We start from the raw sequence: 13,418 nt of genomic DNA on the forward strand, positions 1-13,418 counted from the left end.
CACACACACACACACACACACACACACACACACACACACACACACACACACACACACACACTCTAAGATCTATTTCGTTGTAGGAATGAATGCACATTATTCTGATGACTATAACGAAGTTAGAGGATAAAGTTTAGTTTTTACGTTGAATTATTTTTCAGGATGGTGGCCTGGAGCCTTGTGTACCAGCTGCAAAGACAAAACAACAAAGACAAATTGTATTTCTCGACATCGTTCATAGACAGTTGGCAATAGGTGGCAGCAAATAAACAGGATCGGGGCATCTCTAAAGGTATTGTATGTATTTGAACCGTAATTGTGCTGATCCAAACCATGAGTTGTGAGATCCGTTGCACCCCTGGTTGCTCTTATTTTTGGTATTCCAGTATTGCTCAATGGTTGAGTCCCGGCACTCTCATCATGCGCATTTCCAGCAGCAGCAGAAATATGTTTTAAGAAAACACGCTCTGACAAATTAAGCAACTGGCTGGTGAAACAAGTGGAGCATTTTACAGCTAAAGAGCCAGATGTGTTTTTTGTCAGGAGTCGGTGGAGACCACACCAGACTGTACACGGTGAAATAAAGCCATCCTTTAATAATCAGTTTGAGATACAACTTAGTTGACAGCTACAGCACTTAAAAAAAAAAATCTAATTTCTCTATCACTACCAACTGGGACAATTGCCACAAACATCTTTTGTGCACATATTTGTTCCCCTTTTTCCTACTCTGGTCTTTATTGGACCAAAGTAGCTTCAATATACTGTCATCACTGTGACATTTGAACCTTTAACACTACAGCAACAGTGTCTTGAGGTTATTAATGTTGCTCCACTAGCTCATACTGTTTATTCTTCATTCAACTTTAATTAAATCTGCAACAACTTCCAGTAGAAACCGTTGGGATGCACCGTGCTCTGAAGCTCTTTTGTGGCTGGGTGAAGAGTATTTTACAATCACCTGAAGGCAAAGGTAAAATATAGAATTTCTCTTGCAGATGGTTTTCTCTCAAGGTCTTTCCTTTGTATACATTCCTTTACTGTTTGTGTGCGATGACTTCTGCTGGAATCAACTCTCTGTGTGCTGCTGATGGTTGTTTTGTGTGTCAGTCTGTCCTTATTCCCTTTTATCCCTGAGCTTACACTGCACACCTGCATTCAGTCTTTGCCATGTTTACCAGGTAGTGGCATCACTTCCACAGAGAAAAGAGAGAAAATGAAAAATTGTATCCAAGGAAGATGTCCAGCTTTTCAGTTTTTTTTTTTTTTTCAGCGGCTCAAGTACCGGAGGTCTGATCCCAGGAGATCGCTCCGATCCTCGCTAGATCAGCAAACTTTCTGTTTGCTGCCGTAACACAGGTTAGACCAAGCACTGCCGCTGGTCAGCGGCCCGCTGTGATGCCTGGTGCTGGGGCTGAATATAGATTGCAACAACTGAAGGGTCCGTCTCTGGTGAAAACCGCTCCTCCCCTGGTGAAGTTGTTTTTTGGCAGCAGACGAAACGCAATTAAAGGTCTTTTTCTTGTTTTTTCCGCTTTGCATCTAATCCATGAAACAAACTATCAAAGCGCACATGGACCATGTATCCCCTGGTTAGCAGCACAGCAAACACACAGATGGCTAACTTCAACTATGGGCCACACGTGGAGATTATACGATAGCAGTGCTAATTTGACCAAATCATTGTTTTCAGGTTGAAGTTTGAGTATTTTTTGTTGGCTTTTTAATAACTGTTGACTGTAAATTTAGATTGTGAGGACCTGGTATAGAGGTGAAATGCTGCCCCCTATTTGTTTGGAGTGTGTTGCTAACTATACATTGCACCTTTAATGTTTAGGTGAAAGGTTGATTTCTTCCACATATCTACCTATCTGGTGTCAAAACTGTCAACAAGTGTCAAAATATAATCTTTGAGTATCTTTACTTCATTTGTATGTTTTCTAGAATCAGTGCTGTACATGCAACGATAACCATGTCTTTATATAATATACATTCTTTAAATCGTATTTAATTTGCTTGATGCCATGCTTGGTGAGTCTGGATTAGCCTTTTGCATGCGTGGGGCTGTTTGGCTATTGGTATGGATGTGACGTGTTTATTGAATATAATATACAGCGCATGTGTTTGTACTTGGTCCAGCTTGCCTGTCTGCTGGCCCAAATGCTACTAAATTCATGCCTCAGCAATTCTCTTGTTTACTTCTTTACTTATACTATACACTGTCATCAGCATAAAAAACTTTCCCTGCTGCATGCCATTAGCCCATATACTAACTTTTAAAAGGAAAACCACACAATAATAGTCTATTAGCCCTCCCTTGAATCCATACCTCCCTCCAGCACATCTCCTTTACTTAGCATCAAAGTGTTCTTGAACTTTTCGAAGCACTCCCTGCTTGTTTTCCCCCATCATCTTTAAAAAGGCCTCGGCATTAAATAGTTTATAATAGAATAATATCAGTGAATGCTTGATTGGATGGAGTAATGTCGACAGATCTGACAAATAAATCAGACAACCATGACCACTGCTACCTTCACAATGATAATCAGCCCAGGAGGCCCTGACATGACAAAACAGGGAGCACCATGCAGATACAGGAATGAGCCCGAAGTAAACGTTGAATACCATTTCAAGCATTTGCTCTGCAAAATGAACTCTGAACTAAAAGAGGGGAGAGGCTGGGGTGGAGGAGGCAACGCTTTGCCAGCAGTACGGTCGGTAACCGCATCGGTGTAGAACGGGTCTGTAAACATGCCCGAGTGGCCATGGAGGCAAATGAAGAGTTCAGGAGTCCAGAGTAGTTTCAGAAGATGCTTCTTTTATTTTAAAAGGTCGACCATCGCACCAACGTTGACACCAGTATCTAGTTGCCTTCACGAATTTCCCTCACACAAACAAAATGAGGCCCTTATATACACACCTGGTCCAGCTAATTGGACCTGCCTGGTAAGTATATTGCTAAACATGTATGTATAATAAATATTTACCAGATTTCACCCACACCACAAGTATCTATAATAATGAACAACTAATTATAATGCCTATAAATAAAGTAAATGATAAACACCATCATTTATCTAACTAAACACAGCAACACATATTTTCACTTCCCCCTACCCGCTTCCTGTAGTTGGTATTTCCCGGAACTATAAATGGGTGCTCGAGCCCCCTGGGAAGTATTTTGCTCGAACACCCTGGGAAGAGGAAACAGGCAGAGGTAAGTTGTTGCAATATATACACGACAATGTTCTGCCACACAGACACCTACTACAGTCAAGTCTATCCCCTTTGTCACCGACTGCAGTTGTCTGTTTGTTGGCAGGGAGAACAAAAGGACCAGCTCTGTGTCCGAGCTGTGCACATGGCTCCCAGCGTCCACAGTCCCACAATAAATACATACAATAAACATGTCTGCTCCTTGACTCTATCACACCCTATCTCGCACACTATCCGTGGTCTAAGTAACGGCGGTGCGTCGTTACAGGGTCATTGGGGAGGGAGTCGTATTTAAATGAACCTCCTTGAGGTGAGAGTGGGCTGTGATTGCTGTCAGCTGGTTACAGCTGGGGCGTATGACTTCTGTGTCCTGCATGAACTAACGTGATGCTTCATTATTACATTTTGGGTCTCGAGGCTCTAGGCCAGGGGTCGGCAACGAATGCGGCTCTTCAGCCCCTCTGTTGCGGCTCCCCGAGTCTACATCAGGGGTCCCCAACTGGCGGACAGGATCCGGACCCAGGTCCTAAATCCGATAGATAATTCGGAATTATACATATTAGGCACATAATAGGCGCCTTTAACCGGCGCATCTTATTCAGCCGTTACGGCACTTGTTCGGCGGTGCAGGAAACACACCGACCAATGCATTGCAAATCACATCAGGTGATGCAGCTCAGCCAATCAAATATGGGTATTCTGACAAGTTTCCTGACTTGAGCGAGGTTTACACACACGTGACACACGGGGGGAGAGACGAGGAAATAGAAACAAGAGCAGGAATATTACGCTAATCGAAGAAGATATCTCGCATGACGTTCTACGAAAAGAGAAACGTGTTCAGAGAGAATATAATTTATAAGCAAGAATGAACAGACTCTTATGTTAATTATTCCCACAGGCAGTTAAATCCTCTACCCCGATTTCTCAACTGCTGCAGCAAACTGAGCAAGTTTTTTTCTCCTCATAAGAGTTTCATATTGTTATAACAGGTAAAACAGCAATAAAATGTCAAGAATTGTCTTTATTCTTGTTCTATATTTTCATAAATATAACAAACTATAGTTTTTGTATATATAATATAACTATATATAAAACTTTATAAGCTGTGATATCAAATAGCCTTTGCGGCTCCAGGCGAATCTTATTTGGTGGAAAATAGGGCAAAATGGCTCTTTGGCTAGTAAAGGTTGCCGACCCCTGATCTAGGCTCACCACCATCCTGAAAAGTAATTTCAATGCTGCCAAAGTCAAGAATTTCAAATGTTATCCATAGACCTTGTTATGGCCATCTATAGTGGTTATTTGCATAAAAACACATTATTAAAATTATTAGGAAATAAATGATTGTATATTTGCTTTGAGTCAAAAAGAAATATTGGCATGTATTATTAGCTGCTCAGACCTACTGTTAGGAAGTTCAACTTTCTCATATCTTTTTTTATGTCCTTCAAACTAGATTCATTTAAGTTTTTCAGTAAAAACTATATTTTACAAGATGGCATTTGGACACATCAGAATAACTTTATAATGTTCCTTTCCCTAATAGTCATTTTTACTGAACAGTTACATCATGATGTAACTCAATGGAGCCTCCGTTAACATCAGCTGTTAGCTCCGTTGTTTAGGAGGACTGTGCCGCCCGTATTTTTAGTCACCAAGTTACTTAAGTTTCTTCAGGAATCATTTCAGCCCTGAAATCAAGTGAACATGGAGATGAATAACATTGTGCCGTGTACATTTCATTTCCTGAATATGATCAAACCCAGGGTACTGTTGGAATGTAAATGAGCTCAGTGGGATTTTAGCCCGTGGTAAATCTTGTTAGGTGACTGTCCAGTGGGAGCTGCGATGAATCTTAGAATTTCAATTTTCAACAACAAAACTATCTTCTTTTGTCAGTTGCAGTTCATGTTACATGTCAGTTTGTTCAGATGGATAGAATCCCTAGCATTGCTAGTGACGGATAGACACTACTTGTTGTAGATGTGGTATGATATGTGACTGCTGTCAGCAGGCTGATATGATTGCACTGAAATGAATCGCAGAGTTTGTATCTTGGTTTAAAGGTCTGTGCTGCTGTAACAGTAAAACTGAGGTGGTCACGAGCAAATTAATTGTGTGGAAAATGACTCTACTTCTACTCTTGATTTATTACCTCAGTAAACATTGTAAACATGAGTTTATGGTCTCAATCTCTAGTTTCAAGTCTTCTTCAATACAGCATGATGTTCATTTAGTAAATGATGGTCAAACAGACCATAAAGCAGAGTATGCTTTAGGGCGGGCTTACTGTGATTGACAGGTTGCTATCATGGCGTTGTCTTTATAGCTTCAACCCCATAGTGTGTATTTAATGAAAGTTTATTGTAATATTGTGGTCGCCTAACAACTCATGAAGCATTTGGTTGTACTTAGCTCCACCCTCTTTTGTCACTTCTGGTTGCAAAACACAAAATGGTGACGGCCAAAATGCCGAACTTGAGGCTTCAAAACGGCAGTCCACAAACCAGCGGGTGATGTCACTGTGACTACGTCCACTTCTTCTATACAGTCTATGCTGCATCCTTTGGTTTCTAATTAATCCTACTTCTAATGCACCTGACAAACAAATGAACTTAACCATTTACCTTACGTTTGCACGTCTTTCAAATCCACATCCCAAAATGAGAACCACTGTGTCTTCACTTTTGGAGGATTTTCTCTCTTTTTTGTGAAACCATCACTTAAGCCCACGAACACACACACACACACACACACACACGTTGAGTGCCCTATGTGACGTTAGCGATGCTATCTTGAGATCAAAGTAGCCGGGCTGGCTTTTAAAACTCAAGTGGTCCAATTTCATTCAGAGGCAGAGAGCCTGGGGAGGCTTTTGATAATCCACACAGTCTGATGATATTTCCGCCGCAATAAGTTATAGAAGGAAAAGTTAAAGGAGGTGAGGGGGAGAAAATAAATGAGAGGAGGAAGAAGAGGAGGTGAGGGGATAAGTTGGGAACGGGTGACAAGGGTGATGGAGAGAAGACGGGGAAGTGGGACAAGTTAACAAAACGGGTAAAGAAGAGGAGCTCTGCATTTACAGCCGATTGGTCAATTTATATTTTGCTCATTCTTTGAATCGCTCCGTCTCAGCATCTTTGCCCTCTTGTCTGCTGGAATCACACTCCATCTCTCCCCCTCCCCCTCTCCTTGTTTTTTTAAGTCATCCATCAGATACAGTGACGTGTAGATGGGACAAAACTCGTCCCTGTAATTTATCCTGCCTCTCATTCCTTCTCCTCCTCCGCGATGATATCCATTTGTCAGCTGCCTCCGCGTCTTTAAAACGAATCCATTTGCCTCCGAGTCGCTCCGTTTTCGACGTCGCTTCATCGCAAAGGGATGCAATTTGGCGACAAATGCGAAAAAGATGAAATGGGAGTTGGTGTCGTGATGACTCAGGGGGTTCAACTATATTCTCACACCATCAGATCTGACTCATGATTTCCTCAGCATGTCATCTCCCTCTTCTGCCCTTCCTCTCCCTAATGGCTGTAATAACAAGGTTTGAGAGATCGTTTGAAGACGTGCAGCGTAATTTGTTTGTAGGCTGCCGTTTTGGATACAGCAATTTTGGGATTTATTTTTACTTTATTTGAAAGCCGTATATAACGTCTCCCTATGTGTAGTCCCCAACAGATGCTTTACTTCCTTTGTTCGACAAAAGACCCACAGTGACCAGCTGTTTTATAAATGTACCAAGCCTTTATTAAACTTAATATTTGTGAGGTGTTTCTTTTCTGCAGTAGGAGCTCACAGAGAGCAAGTATAGGTAGAGTTATTGATGGAAAAAAAAAGAGAAAGCCATCGCTGTTTATCTCATTTTATTCATTTTTTATTGCGTAATAAAAAACAAACTTAAAAAAAAAAGCTTTTCAAGGTTTTTCTTTGATGGTTCATGAAACCGCTAGATTGGGCTGGAAGGCAATAGGACAGAGGATTCCACAACAGAGACCAGTCAAGTGTTTGATGTTATTGCTGCTGCTGAAGTTACCTGTTACGACACATTGCTCCAGTTATTTACATGAAAAGTAAAACTTCTTTCTTATTTTTCAGGTATCGGAAAGGACTGAGCTGGCAACCAGATGACGTAAGTTAATCACTTTATATCCTTTTATAAACGTGTAAGTGAATCCAAACAGAATATTTGAACCTGTGTGGCTCTGTGTCAGAGACTGAACTCCATTTGAACTGTGAGAAAGCTCTGATGAAACGCATGCAGGCTTTGGTCACAACCTTTGTCTGCACATACAAGGATGGGAGTGTGGGTCAAATGGAAAATAAAGACGTTTAATGGCCAGGCGGATGTGGATTTAATGGCTTGAAAGGATAAATGAGAGGCTGTATGTTTAGAAAGTGAAAATGTCATAAAGGCACAATTACCGAAGTGACAGATGCATTATGGGCTCATGTAAGGCAGCGTTTTGGGATCAGGCATGTCAGGTACTGATTAGCTCGACAATCAAACACGCATGGGCGACTTCAGACACACATTTTCACATAAAATATGCAACAATGATTATAAAAAAAGATTACAAAAAAAAGCTGAAAGACACATGCACACACACACATGTACTGTCGCGGCACAGCCGTCCTCCGATGGAGCCACCACTTATCTGGCTCGCTGACCGCCGACGGTCCAACGTCCGTCTGAATAAACGGACGTTCCATGCATCAGATTAGAGTGGACATTATCTGGGAGTGGGACAGTGGGTAGTAATGACAGAGTGTCCTCTATCATCCGATCGCAATGGATCCCCCGCAGTCTGTTATCTGTAAGTGGAAGTGCAGCCATTCATCCACACGGCTGTGGGATTCATATGGACCACAGATAAGGAGCAGACAGAACTTCCTCTGCCAACAGCTCGCTGCAGGTTAAATACTGACTTTTAAAAGAGATGTTGATTAATGTGGCGGTGATATAACACTTAAGGGGCGGACGCTCATTGCAGCTGTTGAGCCAATTACAGCTGTGATAGAACACTGTAGGGAGGGTAAGATGGTTGGTTATAGATAGGGATGCACTATTGGGCCGATACTGAGTCAAAAAGCTGGATCGGGCCACGTCATGCGTCAGGGACACTTGAATTGCAATTCCTGTTCATTTTGAAGATTTGTTTTACCAGGTTGCTGGTCCAAGATCACTTCCACACAATGAAGCAGTGCGGGCTGTGCTGGGATATGAAATGTCTGTTGAAACAGTGAAAGTAGCAGCTCATCAGCGTATCGATGCGTTGGGTTGATGTTCTCATTCAGTCACATCTACATTGCAGCTCAGGCATGTCGGACACATCTGTGTCGGCTGCATATGGCACTGCTGTTGTGATTATGATTAACACGATTATTATTAATGAGGTACTGTCCCTTCTGTTTTTAGAAGAGCATGAAGGACTTAATTTGACAAGTACATCTCCCACGTACTCTGAGTGTTCATCTCACCCGTTTCACCGATATCAGCTCCAGTTTTTAAGGCTCAGTCCTAAACGCCACCGTCAACTTTCATTTCACATTAAAAGACGATTGAGGAGGATCCTCTTTTACCGTAGCGTGAAATCCCAAAGATAATCCATTTTTTTTTGGTCCATTGCAGATAAAGCTGCATTGAGCCCCAGGAGGGAAGTTCATAACATTGAACGTTCACTCAAAGCTCTGACATGTTTTCCTACTGGAGGGTCACCGTTACGGTTTTTGTAATGGTAAATGTTCAGTATTAGTTGACATCCTAAACTCATGCAAGCACGTACATCGCTGCAGTAAAATGATTTCAGAGCGCACCTGACTATCCACACTGCAGCGTGGCAAACTGTGCAGCCTGAAAATATGTCTCCAATGTCAGTTTGCCATAATTTTCCCTTACTGATGCAGAGCACTTATATTTGACGATATTTTCTGATTACAGTAAAACTGACCTTTTGACAGTATATTGACATAACACCAGCAACATTTCTACAGTTTTAATGTTCATATTTGTAGCCAAATACATGAGAAAAAGTTAATATGTGCTTTTCTCAATGTTTTCTGTTTCAAAATAAAAGGCCTCCAGCGTCTTCCTGTAGACAGAAGCCCTTCATTTGTCAACACAAGGCTTTTATTCTGAAATGTTGGCGTTGTTGCAGAAAGTGCATCGACTTGCACAGGCCCATCAATAAATATCGTACTGGCTTATAAGTGTGAGTTGTTATTTAAAAATAAGTACACGCTTCTTTGCTTTCTAAAACAAATAAAATTGATTTATTATGGCTATTACGAGAGGCTAACTATATTTAGAAAGAAGGGCAGGAAACAGCAGTAGCATGCGCTGTCTGAGTGGATGCTACCACGCAGCCACGTGCTGCTCATGCTGGCTGTGTGGCCCCTTCGTCCAGATGACCACAGCTGCTGAGCATTCACCAAGCAGTCAAAAGGTTGCATGATTCACACTCCCCGTTTGATGGCTGGTGATGTATCACCTTGTTCAAAATGTGCCCTCTTGTTTCCGAACAACCCTGCCCTAACTTTAAACAGCCCCAGATAAAACACTACTCTGCTTTTAAATAAAACGGCTGAATGAAGCGATAGATCATCTCACCACTCAGGTTCTTAAGCTCACTTTCTCCTCCGCTCTCTGCGGTTCTAACGCAACCTCAAACGCCGTTTATATGAGCAACGGCAATTAAAGTGTCCTCCATACATGGCGCCTGCGTTTCTTAGCAACCTTGTACTTGACTGTATGTAGCTCGTAAGAGCCCATACCCTTCATGTACCTGTATATGCATGTGCATTCCACTTAGTGCGGTATGTGGAGTGCATGTGTGGGTGGCAGTTCATTTATATTTATATATGCTTAACATTTAAAGTATGGTTGATCCTTGCTAATGCATCTATATACTTACTAACTGTGTGTGTGTGTGTGTGTGTGTGTGTGTGTGTGTGTGTGTGTGTGTGTGTGTGTGTGTGTGTGTGTGTGCGTGTGTGTGTGTGTGTGTGTGTGTGTTTTGGCGTCTACATTTACAATCCTGATATGAGCAGAGTGGCGTCAGCTCAGACTGATGCTGGAGGTGTGTATACAGCTCATGCAGGAGTAGCAGCTAAATAAGAGAATGGCTCTGCAAGGCATTGATGAAAACATCTGAGACTCGATAGTTGGCGACAGGAAAGCAGCTTTTACAGCTTTTTTTTTTTTTAAACATCAGCATTTCAGTGCATATTCATGCATAACAAAGTATGCACTTTATATGAGACAGGATGGGGGAAGGTACATGGAGTCACACTCGAATCAGTCCACTTCACCTCCATTGGCAGCAGTGCAACAGATGAATTCAGGAATGCATTTCCTGTTGTGACGTGAGCTCTGTCAGACTTGAAGGTCAAATTTCACCGTTGCTCGACTTGCAATTTGCATGGTTGGTCGTTAAATTGAGGTGTTTTTAATTCAAGTGGCTTGTCCTGTTTTGTGTAATATGCTGCCAGACTACACGCGTCACAGGTAATGGTCACTCTGGTCAACAAGCAAAGCCATGATTGAGAACCAACCCTGAAACATGAGCATAAATATGTAGAGGGGCCGCTTCAGTCCTTGAACATTTTTGGTTATAGATGCGGCAGTGAGGGGAGGGAAACAATTAATTCACAGTTAGGCTGCTTAGTGGGACCAGAGGGAGGGATTTAAACAGGAAACAGATGGACGATATGCTGCTCCATTGCACCAATATGTAAGTACTACATTTGGCTCTGCTGTTTCCAAAGAGAGGTTGATTTATTCATAAAGCCTTTATGACAGTTAAGTTTCAAAGGCTGATCAAACCTCCTGAAATAAACAGCAAACAAACAAACCATTCTAAATCTTTCAGAGGTTCCCTGTTCCCCTCCTCACGGACAGCCACTCAAAAGCTTCTTTTGAGAAAAGGCTGTGGAGGCTGTGGACATTTTAGCTGACTCATATTTCTACTGTTTAAAACAAAGTGGGAAACAGACTCTTACAAGTGGAAATACAGAAATAGCATCAGACACCAGACCTGTTATATAAGCGGTGTTTGATGCCAGCAGACTACCGAAGATGTTCATCTGCCATCTCCGGCATCAAGCTAAAAGTAGAATAGTATGAAGCAGTTTCATGTTTTTTAGAACTATTCACTTTGGACTCAACTCTTTTTCAGCTTTGTTTGAGTCAAAAATTGCTTAGTTTGAATGAAGTGGTGCGGTGACACTAGGACTGAGTAGACAGATGTTGCACCGACCACATTGTAGAGTTGGAAGTGAATGGACTCCCTGTTGAATGCAATACAGCTCGATTTAGAAATGTCACATTCAGCCAGTTTTGACATGAACACGTATGTCCATTATCCTACAGGATAAAATAAGATATACTTTATTGTCCACTGGGGGGGGGGGGGGTTTGCTTGGGCATTAATACATCTGCAATCTGCTTAAAAACAATACATATCTGCATTCACTTGAGTTACCATTTAAGTGATAGCAGTGATACGTAGAGATGGTGCTACTGGACAAGGCGGCGTGTTTCGTGTCTAACTAACATACGTGGCAGTTAGTGTTGACTTTACCCTCGATCAAACCAACACCAACAAGCTGCTGATCTTCAGCAGATGCATCGTTTTTACTTTTACAAATACATAAATAATGTTGAGAAATTCCCCCAAACTTGATCGTCAATGAGAGTGAAGGCTATGGGGTTTTAATAAACTGTCAAACCAGTACAGCTAATGGACTCTGTATTAATCTATAATAAACTAATATGTCTGTTTCAGTTAAGTGTTGGTATTTCCTATCTGTTCCAAATATATGAATATATGAATACATTATTTTGTCGATGATAACTGAACGGTCTCCCCTGAGACATTTCCCCTGAATGTGCAGCACATCAATAGCCCAGTTCTCCAGATGAAGTGCCTGTTTTCTAATAACGTTAAGAGGAAACTTCAAACCTTCAATATTCTCCCTTCATGCGATATTTGATTGACTTCCAGTAAGACAGTCCCAGCACTGTTCTCTTGAATGGATTCCAGTGGATTTATTTGAAGTCCTTAAAGTTTGTTATGCGGCCTTTTGAAGTTTGTTTTAAACCCATCCCTGTGTGGAGCTCCACACACCACCACCATGGCAGATGGTGTGTGTGTGTTCATCTTGAGGGGAAAGTGACTTTCTTTCTTTGAAGTTTCATGTTTAAAGACCCAAACCTGTCAATAATGTACGATTTCTAATTTGGACCAGCAACAGAGTTGCTTTATTCACGTTATCAGCATAACATCATTTTTCAGTTCTTTCCTCAGTTAAAGTAACAGTTTGACCTTTTGGGAAACACAGTTATTCTTGCTGCTGCTGAACAGGGAGGGGTTTTGTCTCCTACCTTTCTGGAGGAGACAGACTGTTTGGCCTCAATGTATCAGTGAAACATAGAAACTAACTTTCGACAAACTGGACTGAAAAGATTAGTTCATGATCTGACTGTGTCGTTACTCAAGTCGATGTCCAGGTCTTTATCACTGTCTCCCCGCCCAGCTTTGTTCTCGGAGACACTCTGCCAGCACTGCAGAGCCGACAATGATGGGCTCTTCAGCTGGACGCTGACACCAATTATCCGGCCCGGCTTCCCAGACTGCCAACACACACAAACGTCCACCCGCCTCTCCGTCACACCACCTGTCACTCTGTCTTCCCCGTCTGCCTGTGTATTAACGTTGCTCTCCCTAGATTCAGAGTTCTTTTTTTTTGTGTCCTCATCTCCGTGTTTACAAGAAAAAAGTTATGTAATGTCATAAATATGCATATTCGAGGTCGTGTTCAGACCCACAACAGTGCTGTGAAAAAAGCCCAGAGGAGCTGTGTAATGAGGTCGTGTTGCTACAGGTACATGTGAGAAGACTAAATATGAAACAGGAAATATAGTCCAAGAGAGTTTTAGATGAGCACAGACGATTAAACTTTTAGAATTACGTAGAACATTTTACATTACATCTATTTAGCTGAAGCTTTTATCCAAAGGGACTTGCAGTAGGTGCAACCAACCGTGTGGGTACAACCCTAAAAAGGGCAAGAAACATTGAAGTACATCAACTTCATCGAGTTTTATGGGCCACGGTGCAGTTTGAACTAGGCTTGGATATAACAGAAATTCCCGTACTGACGATATTGCTAAAGCAACAATATACAAAATGATCGTC

The 13,418-nt window shown here is 41.8% G+C and overlaps 1 protein-coding gene across 1 annotated transcript in view; it reads left to right on the plus strand.

Moving 5' to 3' along the window:
• The window catches only part of LOC116397259 (leucine-rich repeat and fibronectin type III domain-containing protein 1-like protein), a 339,526-nt gene that overhangs the window by 58,467 nt on the left and 267,641 nt on the right, over positions 1–13,418 (plus strand). Inside the window, exon 2 of the mRNA XM_031872518.1 lies at positions 7,318–7,351. The gene's annotated coding sequence lies outside the window, so the exon portion shown is untranslated. The remainder of the gene's footprint in view (positions 1–7,317; positions 7,352–13,418) is intronic.

Source organism: Anarrhichthys ocellatus, unplaced genomic scaffold (genome assembly GCF_004355925.1).
Source record: "Anarrhichthys ocellatus isolate YVR2014 unplaced genomic scaffold, GSC_Weel_1.0 scaffold64, whole genome shotgun sequence".
NCBI classification, from domain to species: Eukaryota; Metazoa; Chordata; class Actinopteri; order Perciformes; family Anarhichadidae; genus Anarrhichthys; species Anarrhichthys ocellatus.